The sequence below is a fragment of the Microtus pennsylvanicus genome, chromosome 10 (assembly GCF_037038515.1).
Source record: "Microtus pennsylvanicus isolate mMicPen1 chromosome 10, mMicPen1.hap1, whole genome shotgun sequence".
In the NCBI taxonomy this organism is placed as follows: Eukaryota; Metazoa; Chordata; class Mammalia; order Rodentia; family Cricetidae; genus Microtus; species Microtus pennsylvanicus.
Genome location: NC_134588.1, coordinates 81,089,368 through 81,104,006, shown reverse-complemented (window position 1 = coordinate 81,104,006; position 14,639 = coordinate 81,089,368). Strand labels below are relative to the sequence as shown.

General features: G+C 45.8%; 1 protein-coding gene across 3 annotated transcripts in view; it reads right to left on the bottom strand.

Annotated features, from left to right (window-relative positions):
- C10H10orf71 (chromosome 10 C10orf71 homolog) overlaps positions 1–14,639 on the bottom strand; it is a 55,229-nt gene that overhangs the window by 23,251 nt on the left and 17,339 nt on the right. The window contains exons 1-2 of one of the 3 annotated variants that reach the window (XM_075988757.1): positions 2,905–3,226; positions 2,669–2,783 (exon numbers count right to left, since the gene is read on the bottom strand). The gene's annotated coding sequence lies outside the window, so the exon portion shown is untranslated. The other 2 variants (XM_075988759.1, XM_075988758.1) reach the window with 2 other exon arrangements.

Below are 14,639 nucleotides of genomic sequence, written 5' to 3'. Positions count from 1 at the left end.
AACTGTTTTTTGGGAGCCCTTCCTGGGTCCACATCCTGTCTGAGCTGGACCCTGGAGAGCTGACTGAGAACACTCTCTCTCAAGTCCTTAGAGAAGCCACACGGATACTTGTTGGGTTCTTCAAACTCTTTCGCTGTCAGATTCCTCTAAGGTCAACTTACACAGGCCCAGATCAGAATGTGTTTTGGCTCACCTCAGCTCCATCTGCCACTTGAGGCTGCGCCTCAAGCCAAGACCGTGCTCCGCTCATCCCCCCCCCCACTCCAGAAGGCCGTATATGCTCATATTGCACGACTATGCCACGTACAACTACGCCCCACACTGACCCTGTGTGTGATGTGCCTCAGTACTGGTGTGTACCCCACACCACAGGTTCCCTATTGGGTCCTGATCTCTGACCTCCATTGATCTTTTGGTTTCCCCTCCAGCCACTCATACCAGCTCAAGTCATGCAAGCCCCTGGGAACCAAGCAGAGACCCAGAGGCACTTGGAGCTTTCTTAACTAACTAAACAAAAGCCAAGATAGGCAGGGTATGGTTGGACATTCCAGTACTCTCAGAATTTAGCACTTTGGAGGTAGAGACAGAGGATTAGGAGTTCAAGGACAGTCTCTGTTTAAAAACAAACAAACAAACAAACAAACAAAAACAGCAGGAACCACAAACAAATGAAAACCCATGGAATCACGGGTCTGTGGATTGGCTAGATTTGGTGAAATGGGGTTAATCCACCAATAGAAATAAGGCTTACATACTCTAGCCTGCTTGGATCTTCCTAGGGGATGCCAGCCCTGTGCACCTTCCCCCAGGACATTCCCTTAAAGCCCGCCCCCCTAATCACCAGTAACCCTGCACACACAGACTAAAACCCCAAGAAGCAGCAAGTAAGGCAGCCTAGCCTTGGCGTCACGGGCAGGGCTCAGTTACTGAGACTGCCTATGACTGGAGGAGTAAGCTATTTTAGAACACGGGGTTTCCCCGTTAGTCAGGGACAAGAGCAGAGAGGCAGGAAGTGCAGATACTTGCTGAGAAAAGGCAGTCATCCAAAGAGATGGACTCTTCCTCTGAGGCCATAAGGATACCTTTTGCCTTTCCTGTCACCTTCTCACAGTTCCTTCTGCCTCAATGATCCAGCCTCCCATCACTCATGCCCCTTCCTCTTTAGTGTGAGCATTTGCTCCCATTCCTACCAGCTTCTGGTCACCAAAAAGCGGGCAACCCTTGCTCCCAGCCCAAAGACGCAGAGGCAGACGTGGGTTGGACTCGAATCACCCGAAGATGGCTATTTATAAATCCCCAATAAGCACAGTCCTCTCTCTGGTCAGCTGGCCACATGGATGCTCCACATGACTGGTGGTGACTCCGAGGCTAAGGTAACCCTCAGCCCTACAGGGCAAAATCGAACACTTCCGGTGTTACTCTGACAAACAGGCCTAGGGGAGGAGATTTCATGACTTGCCAGTTGCTGGCCCTCACTGTCCTGCTATCAAACTTTCCTTTATTCTTCCTAAATTTGTTTTAGTTTTTTATTTATTGACAAGGTATAATGTATTTCCATTACTCCTACCCCCTTTGCCCTCTCTCGTTCCTCTCCCATCCCAGCTGATTCCTTCCTCCAGCCTCAAGCTTCAAACTTCCTACCTGTTTTGTTTCGAGCTGACCCACTGAATTTAGACTCGCTTGCAGGAGCTGCATTGCTGTTGTGGGTGTGTGTGGGTTACTGTTCTACTTGACTCCAGGAGCATTTGCCCCGCGGGCAAGTCAGCAACCTTGATTTTGTGTTTTCACGCTGCTCGGCCTGGGCAGGGCAGGTGTGTAAAAGCAGCCTGGCTGTATGCAAATGAGGGCGCTGGGCTCTGTGCCAGCCGAGCTTTATTTACAAATCCAGGCTCCCAGTCACAGGGCATTCAGTCAGCACTGTTTCCCAGTGCTGGGCGTGCACATCTGACTCCTGGGTTTACGGAGGCAGTTTAAAGTACTGAGTAGTATTTCTTAATTCTATTACATTTTCATATATTTATATTCAAAAATGTTCTCATCACTCACTAATTCTTCTTCATCAAAAAAGAAAGAAAGAAAGAAAGAAAGGAAGGAAGAAAGAAATAAAGAAAAATGAAAGCAAAAAGAAAGAAAAGAAAAAGCATGACTTTCCACTGGGCAAGCCTGACTCTTATGGAATCTGGTTGGGCTCCCTGGGGTGCATGAGGATAGGCAGTCTGCTGAGGGCTTTGTGTTGGAGACCCATGTGCTTTCAAAGCCTATCACTCGGAGTGCCAGAAAGTGTCCCCATAAGCCAGCGTCTCTCTCTGTTATAGCTGGGAGTGACAAGGGAGTCGTCTCCTTCAACTCTGCTGTAAAACCTGGGACCCCGGTGGTCCCGTTCGGCAGCGCAAGGATCAGAGCACGTGCGCGCTCTGCCGTAAAGGAGCGGAGTACCCTGACAGAGACGTGGGAGGACAAAGTCACACACACATGCCCTAAATCTTCTGTTCATGGTCCACAAAGCACACTCAGCCCCCGAGAGCCCGAGCCCTCAGCGTGCTCTTCCCTGCAGACACCATCCTGCACATCTCAACACTTGCAGCCCTCCCCAAGCAGGCACCCCTTCCACTAGCCGCTTAAGACTCCCTTGACTGTGCCAAGGAGCAGGCGAGTGTGCAGACTGTACCTTCCGTTCTCCACGTGCGTCCCAGCTGCTTGTTCCACAGGCCTTCCCAGGATCTGGAGGGTACCCGGCGCTGCTCAGTTGCCCAAACTTCTGTCCCCCTTAGCCACGCAGCCCGCTGCCCGGAGAGGAGAGGAAAGAGGATTCAACGCTCAGACTGCCTGCGTCTCACCCAAGTTACCCACTTGAGCAAAATCAGTGGCCAGAAGCTGCTAGATATGGAAAGCCCAGAAGCTTACCCAAACAGAGACTGGCCTGGGGAAACCAAATGGTGTTCTTGGTGGGGAAGAGGCAAACAGTCTGCTCTGCAACACCCGCGTGGTGTCAAGTAACAGTCAGATTAAACAAACAGCCTCAGAGGCTATTTTTACATCCAGATCAGCCACGAGTAACAGATAACTTGGGGAGTGAAAACTGTTTGCCGATTCAGTTGGACCCTCACCACGATTCCAGCTTCAGTTCGGAAGGGTCTCTAAAGCTACCCCAGAGCCTAGATTCGAATAAAACTATCTCCAAGTGGGAAGGAAAACACTTGTCTCAAGAAACGTTAAGAACATGATAGTGTGTGCCCGGGAGTCAGCCGCGTAGGCCTGCTGATGTCCTAGAGCAGAAATAGCCTGTTTCATCATCGGCTCTGGACAACCACGGCCTGCATTCCTCGAGTAAGGAGCTGTACTCTGCCGTGCTTTTGGAGCAAAAGAATCTGGCCCGCCGCAGGCTGGGGGAAGGCTGGGCTGGGTTTCAAGGGGAAGAGGTGCAGAAGGATGTGAACTACCCAGGGGAGAAGAAGGTAAGGGTCCACTTGACAGCTTGGCCCTGGAGTTTGCAAGACCTGAGTACCAATGACAAATCTTTCCTGTCAGCCCAGGTCTCCCCTTTCCTTCTCTGGGAAGGGTCCCCCCCCACTTCAAAGTCCCAAGATGAGGTCACATCTGTCTTCTCTATGGACTGCATCCTAGATTGGCCTGGGGTCTTCTGCTCTACCTCTAAGTGGCCCTGGACCACCTGCTTCCTTCAGCCTCTGCCATACTAGTCTCTTGCCCTCCTTGTCCTCCCCAAGCAGGTCCTGTGTAAGCTCAATTACTGCCAGGATTCAATACAAGAATTTCTTCCCTTTTGCCTAAAGTCCCCTTCTAAGCTCCCTTGATCTGTGGCCTGAAGGCTTCAAGTTGTCCTGTCCAGTCAGATATCTGGCTCCATGCAGAGCTCAGTGCCCTGGGGGAGCCTTCGAGCTCTATACCCCTGGATCTATTTGTGGACTGCCTGTCCTGACTCTGTGGGCACCTCAAGGGCAGTCACCTCTGTCCCAGCCTTGAACCTTAGTCTGTGACTATCAGGCTCTGGAGGTGGGCAAGGCTGCACTTTTCCTGGTCCAGCATTTAGAGATGGTTTAAAGAAGACTCAAAATGAACCTTTCAATGTTATCCATCCCACCCAAGACAAACAACAGCTTGAAACGGGAGTGAAAGCATTGCACAGACCCGGGAAGCCCTGAGTCCATTAATTCCTAGCTCTCTGACACCAGCCAAATCACTTCTCCGTGCTAAACCTCTGTTTTCCTTTTTCTAAACCGGAAAGAGTACCCATTGCTCTGTCAGAGGAGCGATGATGCATATATAATTACACTGTCAAGTTTCCCAAATGTTAGCCACTTATTTATTATTGTTACACAATTTTTTTGTGACAGCCTCAAGCATCTAAATTATCACTTATTAGTTTTCTTAAAATAAAACTTAAGCCAACTTCTTTTTTTTAAATAGAGCTTTCTCTTAAACAATACCCAAGAAATCATAGATTTGATATTTTAGCGATTGTTTTCTCCTATTACATATGCAAACAAATCCAGTCAGTTCCGAGTTGTCTCTGTGTGGCCAGAGTCACTTCATCCCAGCTTTAGGCAGTTGCACTGCGAGACCTCATTCTACATGGAATTTGTTTTGGGTGAGTAACAAGAACTGAACCGTTCAGCGGGGCTTCTGATTTCCCAGCTCTCTTCGCTGTCGTCCTCCGTGTCGCTCTTCCCAGCTTACTCTTAATGCCTCACAGGTGGCCAGCATGACCTCATGTCTGGTTTGGGATCATGGAAACGGTGATCTGTGCTCCCAGGCAAGAGTTGATACTGTTTGCTTGAAGTGACGGACTGACAAGAGACTAGGGGCGTTTTTGGTGGTCCAGGGAGTGACGGGCAGCTTCGTCAGCCGTGTTGGGAGAGAACAATAGAGAATTTGCCTAGCAGGAACCTCCTAGCAAGCTAACCAGGCCACTGTGCTCCACTCCAGAACTCAGTTGCCCCCAGGAAAGTTCCACCTTTGGCAAGCCATGGATCTGCTTTCATTACTGTGAGCATGCTGACACAGACCACTCCCGGCAGAGACAACAGTTAGACTTTGGATCAAGAACACAGGGTCTCCGTAGCCCAGAGCCCGCATGGTTCCTGGCTGAGAAGAAGTGACCACTGTCTTCCAGCCCAGGAGCCATGAGCTGCATGGAAAGAATGTGGATGAAGACACCATTCTAAATGTAGACTCATGGGCGCTATGTGAGCCACCGTGCTCTGAATGGTCTAGAAAAACAAGGCCTGCTTGTCCGTTCAGAGGAGCATAAATAAAGTTGTCCTCAGGCAATGTGCTACTATGTTCTGTCCCTGCAAGGACGGCTCTCAGCAGGCCTCAGGAACATAGCAGGACAGAGTGCCTGCTTAATGGCAGTAGCGAAAATGGCCGAGCTGTGGCCTTGATGCTTATGATGGTCACTGTGGCCTTGATGCTTATGATGGTCACTAGCTTCACCTGACATCACTTTTAACCTGTGCTATACCTGTATAACTAGACATGTGCAAAAGCGGGGACCGAGGGCAGTGCAGGGTGGCTCTTGTAGCTGATATCTGGCTCTGGTTATTTGAAGCTCACATCCCTGCAAAGATCAGGCGGTAACTCACCCAATTCTTCTACCCCTGTGACCTGGACATAGGAAACATTTCTTTTCCAGCACCAAGCTTTCCTTGGGCATCATTTCTGTCAATGTCTTTAGGAGCCTGGGGCATCTTCCTGACTTGATAATAAAATGAAAAGCTAGCCAGCCCACACAGAACACTTGCATTGTGCCTGGTACCATTCAATGCCCTTACACTAGTGAGTTCGCAATCCCAGAGCTTCAGGAGGAGATAAGAAAAAGAGACACTCACCCTGCCCATAGTGAAATGTAGCTGGGTCACACCTCCTAAAGGCTCCATAGCCTTTTGAGTTGTGCCACAACTGGGCTTGTTGGTGCAAGCCTGTAAAGCTTAGGCACCAGGTTCACAAGTTTAAGGCCTGCCTGGGTTACAGAGTGAGTTCAAGGCTAGCTTAGGCAACTTAGTGAGCTTCTGTCTCAAAATTAAAATAAAAAGACGAAGAAAGGCAGTACCTGGCCTGTATGAGGCCCTAGGTTTGATCCCAGCACAGGACTGGGGGCAGGGTCAAGACACACCAAACAGCTGGGCTAGAATGCTCAAAACATGAGCCCATGTGGCACCTTTCAGATTCAGACTCTAATAGTCTTTCAGGACATGGATCTGTATGGATGTAGAAGGATGCTGACTGCTTGCTAAACTCAGAATGAGGGCTCCGTTAGTATCTCACAGTCTGAAAACAGTAGACCCATGTGGCTAAGGACTCTTCCACGGGGCTGCTGCTCTTCCTGCCTGGACATAGCTGGGGCTTGTCATCGATGGAGGGACATGTTGGCTTGAGGGTGAGACAGCCTCCCCAAGGCTTAACCTCCAGGGTTCCTTGGTAAGGACTTCACAATGAAAGTTTGTGAAGTGTGTGTGTGTGTGTGTGTGTGTGTGTGTGTGTGTGTGTGTGTGAGAGAGAGAGAGAGAGAGAGAGAGAGAGAGAGAGAGAGAGAGAGAGAGAGAGAGAGAGATTCCTGTGACACATAAGCACTTCAGTCATGTCCTATGTTCAACACATTGTGATAGATGATCTACAATGTACAATGACCCTGCTTGGAATTTTCCAGTTTATATCTGTGACAACAAGGCATGTACCTGGTGGTATGAATGCTGATCACCAGGTTAGTAGCATCTGGTCTCACTATTGTGGAGGTGCTGGGCAGGGACAAGAAGCTGTACTTCTCAGCCTGTCATGAAAGGAGCACCCCACCTGACCATGCATGTTGAAACTTGTTTTGCAGCTGATGAATTTTCGGCTTATCATGTGCTTGTTGGACCATAAGGTCATTGTACGTTGGGGAGCATCATGCTTGGGATATTGTGGGTTTAAAAAAAACCTATCATTAGACCTTGCTTCCACGCAGCTGGTACAAAACTGATCTTATAGCATCCAAGACTGCCTGCACATAAGGCATGGACCACAAAGCATAGGTGAGCGCTGGCTGCCCCCACAGGTATTTCAGCTCTGTTCTGCAGAACAACTACAGGGAGAGAAAAGTCACTGTCTAAATGACCGTCACCCATTTCTATGGAGACAGGATTGTTTTTAACCTCTCTCCTGCCTCTGATCCTTTGTTCCCAGTAAGTTCTCTGCATAAGAGCACTTTGCCCTGATCTTCTACTTCTCACCTCTATAGTCTTTGCAGAGCCCTTGAGAAGCTCCCAGGGCTCTTCATAGCCAAGCTACCAGCATTATAGGTTTTGATCTCAGAGGTTTAAGGCATTTCTTCCCAGGCCACCAACCGCTGACCAACCTAGGCACCTGCTTTGATTCCTTCTCCACTTGGTGCCTCCAGATCTCTGCAAGTATCTAATGAGACAGAACATGTGTTTACACTGGCATTAAATCATGGCTAGTGAAGCCAGGTCATGACATTATTTGTCATAATAAGACTGCTCTGGCTATGTCCTAGTTAGGGTGATGGCAGATCTGCTGTGAATGGCAATCTTAGGAGTTCGTGCTGAGGGATTATCAAGAAGCTGCATGCCTCTTTGCCTTGGAGTACTAACTGTAGAGAGAGATAAAGGCCTCCTCTCTGACCTTGTAGCTTCTAATTCTGAGGACAAGGGAGAGAAACGTGGTTTACTATCAATTCAAGGAGGGGGCTGTGAATGAATGCCACTTTTGTCCTCGTTGTTCTAAAAGACAACATAAATAGACAATAACCAGAAATGGTTACCAGCGGAGAAGGAATGGGACAGGGTGAGGGGAGAGGGATGGAAGTTAGACAGCTCAGAAACTGCCCTTTCTTGGGTACCTTTATTTAGTTTAGAGACATGAAAATAATTTATGGAATTATACACTAATTTTTTTACACTAAATATCTTTATATTTAGTGTAAAAATTATACACAAAATATTTTTATATTTTTATAAATTGACATGCCAACATGTGCCAGCTAAATCCACATAAAACCTGAGAAATCTTAAAAAGAAATTCTAGACTCAAAAGAACAGAGTTAAGCATGGCTTTTGGTAGCAACATTTTCTCTGGTGAGCTGTGTGTTAGAAGCAAGCAGAGGCACAATTCTTTTAAGAGAAGGCTTCCTGACTCAGCGGTAGCAGCAAAAACTGCATGGCTCCTTTAAGAAGGCTTCCGCATTCGTGCTAGTTGCACAGACAGCTCTGACTCTTTTGGGAGGTCCAGCTATGGAACATTTACTTGGGGTTTGTGAGCAGAGTGCTACAAAATTTTCCTAATGGCAACATAGACCAGCTGTGTGCCTGAAAATGGGTCTGTGAACATGGCTTGCACTGAAGAAACCTCTGCCATGTTTGACTGGGTAGAGCCAAAAGTCAAAGCAACCTTAGTCCTAGTAATACCACTTAGCATTTTTAGAAGTGCTCCTGGACAGAAAAGGATTTCAGATGTACAATAGGACAGATTCAGACATGAAAAACCTCTAAACAAGACACAGTGTGTTTTAAAAGGTATGTAGGCTTGGTAGAGAGAAGAAAAAGAGTATAGAAACAGTAAATGAAATATAAAATAATACAGACAGTCATAGATTAAAGGAGTAAAGATAATAAAATAAATATTAAACCTGTAGAAAAAGTAATAGCATAAGAAAAATAAGCTACGTAAGAGAGTCTGGATTATGTATATTATTAGGTGTTTTCTTTGAATTTTTTGACTGAGTATGGGCTGCTAAGCTAAACCAACATATGTATTTTAAAAGTATTATGACTCCAATCTTTGGGTCTAAGGATTTATTGCTTTGGAAAAATGGTTCTTTTGTGTCCACAGAGGATGAGACTCTGTGGAACCCTTCCAGACTAAAGTGGTTTGATGGAACAAGACCCCTCAAAAGGTCTCTGTGAATCCCCAAATACTTTGCCCAACATAAAGCAGGAAGCAGTTTGGAGAGAACTATGCCCAGATTCCCTAAAGGATTGTTTATAAATGTTTGTTTACATTTAAAGGGGGGATATGCTATAGAGATTAATAATTTGCATTGGTATGGATTTTGGTCTATCGATACAAATTTTAGTTCAATTTTGTTACATATATATTTCTTCTCTTGATTAAGGTATTGTGTTTGTGCAGCTCATTTAAAAATGTAATGTATAATTAAGAAATATAGGTTAATAGATAATCATCTATAATAGTCAAGCTTCTATCATGTTAGTTAGATTTTCTAGATATAAAGATATATTTCAGTTAGATAGGCATTTTTCAAATCTTTCAGAGACCTTCAGAATATGACATTTAAAATGTTTTAAGAACTTAGACTTTTAATGACAATGAGACACATCTGCTCCTGGCAGCACCAATCTATTTCAAGAGGAAGGTGGGCATTGAAGAGGCTCTTTATGGAGTTTGTTAGTCATTTGGGCAAGGAACTGCTCTTGCCTGGACTGCTTGATGTTATGCTGTATAAACTGGACATGGAGGATGCACAAAAAATGACTGCTGAATTTGCCTAAAGGTGAGATGGTCCTTCGGGGATCCTGCTTCATAAAACATTCTACAAGACACAGAAGAAAGTAACTGATGGACTTTACCATTACAAGGCAGAAGATCTTTGCATGGAAAAGTCTGCCAGATACTATGGGCCTCCAGGCTGAAGATCGGATGCCCCAATGTTACAGAAGAACTTTGGGTGACTGTCCAGGTAGTGAGATGTCTCTGTCAATTCTAGAGTTTTGAAAGTTGCTTATAATGTACTTCCTGTTAATTTAGGTAGTATTATATCCTTCTGGAGTCTTTTATGGAGTTAAAGAATATATAGTTGTAATTATAGTTTTCCTTAGTTATGATAAAAGATAAAGTAGATATAAATATTGCAACTATTATTCTTGGCTGATACCTGTTTGGTTATATGTAATATTACTATGTTAAAGTTAAAACCTTTCTTTTTATTTAAACAGAAAAGGGGAAATGGTGTGGGAAGTCCTTTTGTCTATCTTTTGCTTTTATTGGTTAATGAATAAAGAAGCTGCTTTCGGTCAGTGGCTTAACAGAATATAGCCAGGCTGGAAGAGATATGTAGAAAGAGTAGGCAGAGTTAAAGAGAAGCCATGTAGCTGTGGCTGGGGATAGACACCTCCGCTGGAGTCCGCTGAAACTTTACCTGTAGGCCACAGTCTTGTGGTGATGCACAGATTAATGGAGATGGTTAGTTTAGAATATAAAAGCTAGCTAGCAATATGCTTAAGCGATTGGCCAGGCAGTATTGCAAATAATATAGTTTCTGTGTGATTATTTCAAGTCAGGGTGGTTGGGAAACAAACGAATAGCCGCAAACAACAAGGTAGAAAACATCAGATCTGGAAAACCGAGGAGCCATTTGTCCCAGTGAAGTGAAACAAATGGGGACGCTTAGGATTTAGCCTAGAATTGAGCGTTTGCTCAGCGTGAATAGACCTGGGTTCTGCTCCTAGCCTCAGTAGGCAAACTAACAAACAAACATATCAAAATCGAAGCAAATGAACTTACTGTCTAGGTAGCACGTTGGGGGAAACACATCAAATGGTTTTAAAATACAGTGATTCGGCTTAGTATCTATGAGGATCTACCTATCAGATCAAATATAAAATAAAATCTTAGGCTGTTCTTAGAAGCACACCAGTGGACGTGCTGATACCATTAGAATGCAAGGCTTATTTATTTATTTATTTTGTAGTAGAGAAAGGAGATGAACATGATAAGAAATGACAATATCGGGCAAAGCTCTGCATTCCTTCTCTGGAACATCAGCAGTGACTTCTGATAACTCTCTTTTAAGAAAGCAAAGTATCTTCTAGTTGACATAATGATTTATGCCTAGATTTTTTTTTCTGGTTTTTCGAGACAGGGTTTCTCTGTGGCTTTGGTGCCTGTCCTGGAACTCACTCTGTAGACCAGGCTGGTCTCGAACTCACAGAGATCCGCCTGCCTCTGCCTCCCGAGTGCTGGGATTAAAGGCGTGCGCCACCATCGCCCGGTTTATGCCTAGATTTTTGCTTCAAATACCCTTTCTTATGTAAAAAGAAAAAAATAGGCAAATAAATAAAGCAGAAAACATGCAAGCATATCCTGGAACACTTCGTTACTTCAGAAAGACAGGCAGGCCATCTAAAATCCCCCAGAATCATATAAAAAAGTTGAGGCATTGGCTTGAAGAGTTTCTCACTGGGAAAGGAAGCAGCGCTGTGTACATGGTTAAGAATCAAATGTCTTTAAAGTGATTAGTTCATAAATGATTGGAAGAAAAAGGGCTATTCATACAGCCCTCCATGCCCTTAAAGACACAGGGATCGACTTACCCTTCTGAAAAAATGGGGCAAGGCAGCAGGCATAGCCTGACCTGCACCTGAACTGTATCAAATGGTTCGAAGCCACAAGCGATGGGTGAAGGAAAGTTCCCCTAATGATGGGCGGGTGGAAATGAAGTATTATAGATCATCAGACACCAGTGGAATTTCTGCCCACGAGGAGGCTGCCTATGGAAACCAGTGAGGATTCTTGCTGTCCTTAGAAGAAGCCCCCAAGCCTAGTTTAACAAGCCCACCCTTGGTGGACACAGATAGAGAAAAGTACTAAGCACAACAATGAGGCTGCAGTCAGCAAGATGTGCTTGGGAAAACAAGATGTCTGTGGAATGATCTGGAGGTAGAGAGACCGGTTTCCTGTATGTATGAAGATGCTGTAACAGAACCTATGACTTTCCTTGCTGACAGAAAAATTAATACCTATCCCCCCCCCCCCAAAAAAGGGAAATGATGAGATGAGTAAAGGCGGTAGATTTATATAACAAAGTATTACAGCAAAGCAGACAGGAACAATGACCCTGTACCATGTGTACACTAGTCTACACCAGACTCTCACAGACGTCTAAACAGCAATGACACTGCTCAGGGATTTGATATTAAAGAATTTCTAGGAATCTTTAAGTGTGATAGTAGCATAAAGTAGCAGGAAGCATGCAGGTAAAACTGCAGATACGGGACTTCATGGTGCCTGGGATATTAAAGTCACACAGGGGCTGGGGTACAGGAGATCTGAATTTGGTCACTTGTTTGCCCATAGTCTGAGATTTGTATGCATTTGTTTGAAATGCCAGAAATTAAGCAGAAAAGAAAAATTCCCCAAGAGGGGAGGACAGAAAAAGATGATCTGCGTGAATGGGTGGGGGCTGAGGGCTCAGGGAAGGAGAGGCAATCAGGGAACCAGAAACACAGGCAGACCATGATGGGGCAGAGTTGTGTCTGTTCCTCTCACCACGTGGCAGAGACGGTGGCACCTGGGCCAGCCTGGCCCGTCCCGCAGACTCCAGGCTGTCTGGTAACCTCACTTAGGGTTATCTGATACTAAGTGGCTTCAGGGAGTCCAACATCGCTACAAATATTGGCAAGCCCACAAACATCAGAAACAGTTAAAGGTCCAAGCCTAGAGTGTGGCTGTCTGAGGCTGTCCTTCCAAATTAGAAAATTGAAATGGGAGAAAATCATTAGGGTGGGCTGTTATGTAACCATGTAAAAATGGATTGCATACTCTAATATAAAACTCTACATATACATGTAAAGAAAGAAAGCACCACACACACACACACACACACACGTACTCTGTTGTCTTGTGTTAAATACAAAAATAACCTGAAACCAGCAGATACTGTTCTGTAAGCTGGGCATGCATGTGTGTGTGTGTGTGTGTGTGTGTGTGTGTGTGTTTAATGCTGTTTATGCCATGCCGGTGACTTGAAGTATAGTAATTAAGACACGTAACAAGAGGCTCTTTTGCAATCTTTACCCCACGTGTGTCCCTGTGCTAAAACCACATAGAGTTAGTGGCTAATGTCACTGTGATAGAATGGAGGCCTGGCAGGGTGGGGTGTTGTGAAAGAGCCCTGTGCTGTCTGTTTGTTCTTGAGGGCCAGTCAAGGATTCCTCCAGAGTAGGGGTCTTTGCATTATGGGTCCTGGGACTCCAGGAGGGAGAGGAGTTCTCAGGTTCATGGACAATTGCTCAGAGCATCCACCTTCCTGTCAGAGATGCATGGGACATGGAGGACATCAGGGCTGTCCCCACCCCATGAATGCCACTAGAGAAGTTTCCTTCTCATTCTCCTGATTGGTTCAGTGCCCAAAAGACCAGACTTGGCTTAACTGCAGTATAAAGTTGAGCAAAGTTAGAATGTGTGTTCTTAGAAGAAGTGGTTTTGCTGCTCACCATCTTGCCTCCCGGATTGATATCTGGCATTTGAGGCCATGCTCCTGAAAACCAGTTCTGCTTCTGGAATCTTCCAGAGTTTTCCATATAACTTTGAAATCAGTTCCGTCCACAGTATGAGGCTTTCGGGTACAGCGTGGTGCTGGCAAGCACGCAGATGGCGTCCTGTTGCTGTAGCATGCCCCGGTGCCCAGCGGAGACCCACAGTCTCATCAGCCTCCCCACCTGAAGCAGAGGAGCAGGGGAGACTATGGGGAATCCCATGGGGAGTGTGGTAGGTAAGGACCAGTGCCATCGCACCCTGCGGTGGGTGATGCTAGGCTCAGATCTTTCCTGCCCTTGTCTGTCCAGGTGTTCACAGAAGGAGCAGTTCTGGTTCTCAGCACTAGCCTCTGATCTCCCCCTCCAGTGCAGGGCCAGATGAGGTCCGTAAAGCCACAGGCAGTGGGCTTTAGAGGAACATGGATTGATGAGTAGCATTTAGAAATGAAGCCATTTGTGTGGCTATAGCTGTACTCCTGGCTTTTTAACGGGGGAGACTGAACACCTCTGGTTGTTATTCCTGCAGAGGGCCATGGGAGCTTTGTAAGGCCACTCCTTTAGACCTGGCAGGGTCTGTCCTTACTGCTGACCATTGCTCTTTTTCTTCTCATATAAAACCTTCTGGAACGCTGCTGGAAGATGTGTGAGTTTGGGGCTCTGTCTGAAGAGGATCTGGCTTAGTCTACAATGTCATTTGCTCACTTTCGCCCCCTGCAGTACGGATACTGTAGCGCACTTAATCACCTTGGCATTGGCGGCAAACTCCTATGACCTATGTTGAGTTGAACATGAGTATGTAAAACAGGCAACCAGGAAGCTCTGCACTTATTAATACTAAATAAGTCTTATTTTCAGAAATGTTCACCTGCAGTGAGCAGAGAGATACCTTTTTATGAAATATGAAATCCACCCAAATTTATTAAAAACCTCCTGTGTAGTGGTGGGAGCTGAAACTGAGCAGCTTTCCATGAGTGCCTCGTTATTATGGTGGCATTATTTATTTATCTCCTACCCTAAGACAGACATGATGTAATCCAGTAATTAAGATTGCTATGATCGAATATTTATTAAGCACCGTCAATAAGCCAGACACTGATCCACATCAGCGTGTCTGTCCCCTCAAGAACTCCCATCTCACTGCGATGGGGGTTCCGTGCCTCTCACAGGAGAGCAGGGGCATTTAATGGATTTTGTCTTCCCTGAGTGAGCCTGAAAGGTGAAGTTGATCAGAAATTGGGCCTGGTTTAGTTTTTCCATAACAAAAAAGGTCCATAGTTGCTTAGAAGAGGCATACAAATGGGTAGATACAGCCTCCCAAAGCGGCCTCAGACAAGGAGCTAGACTTCC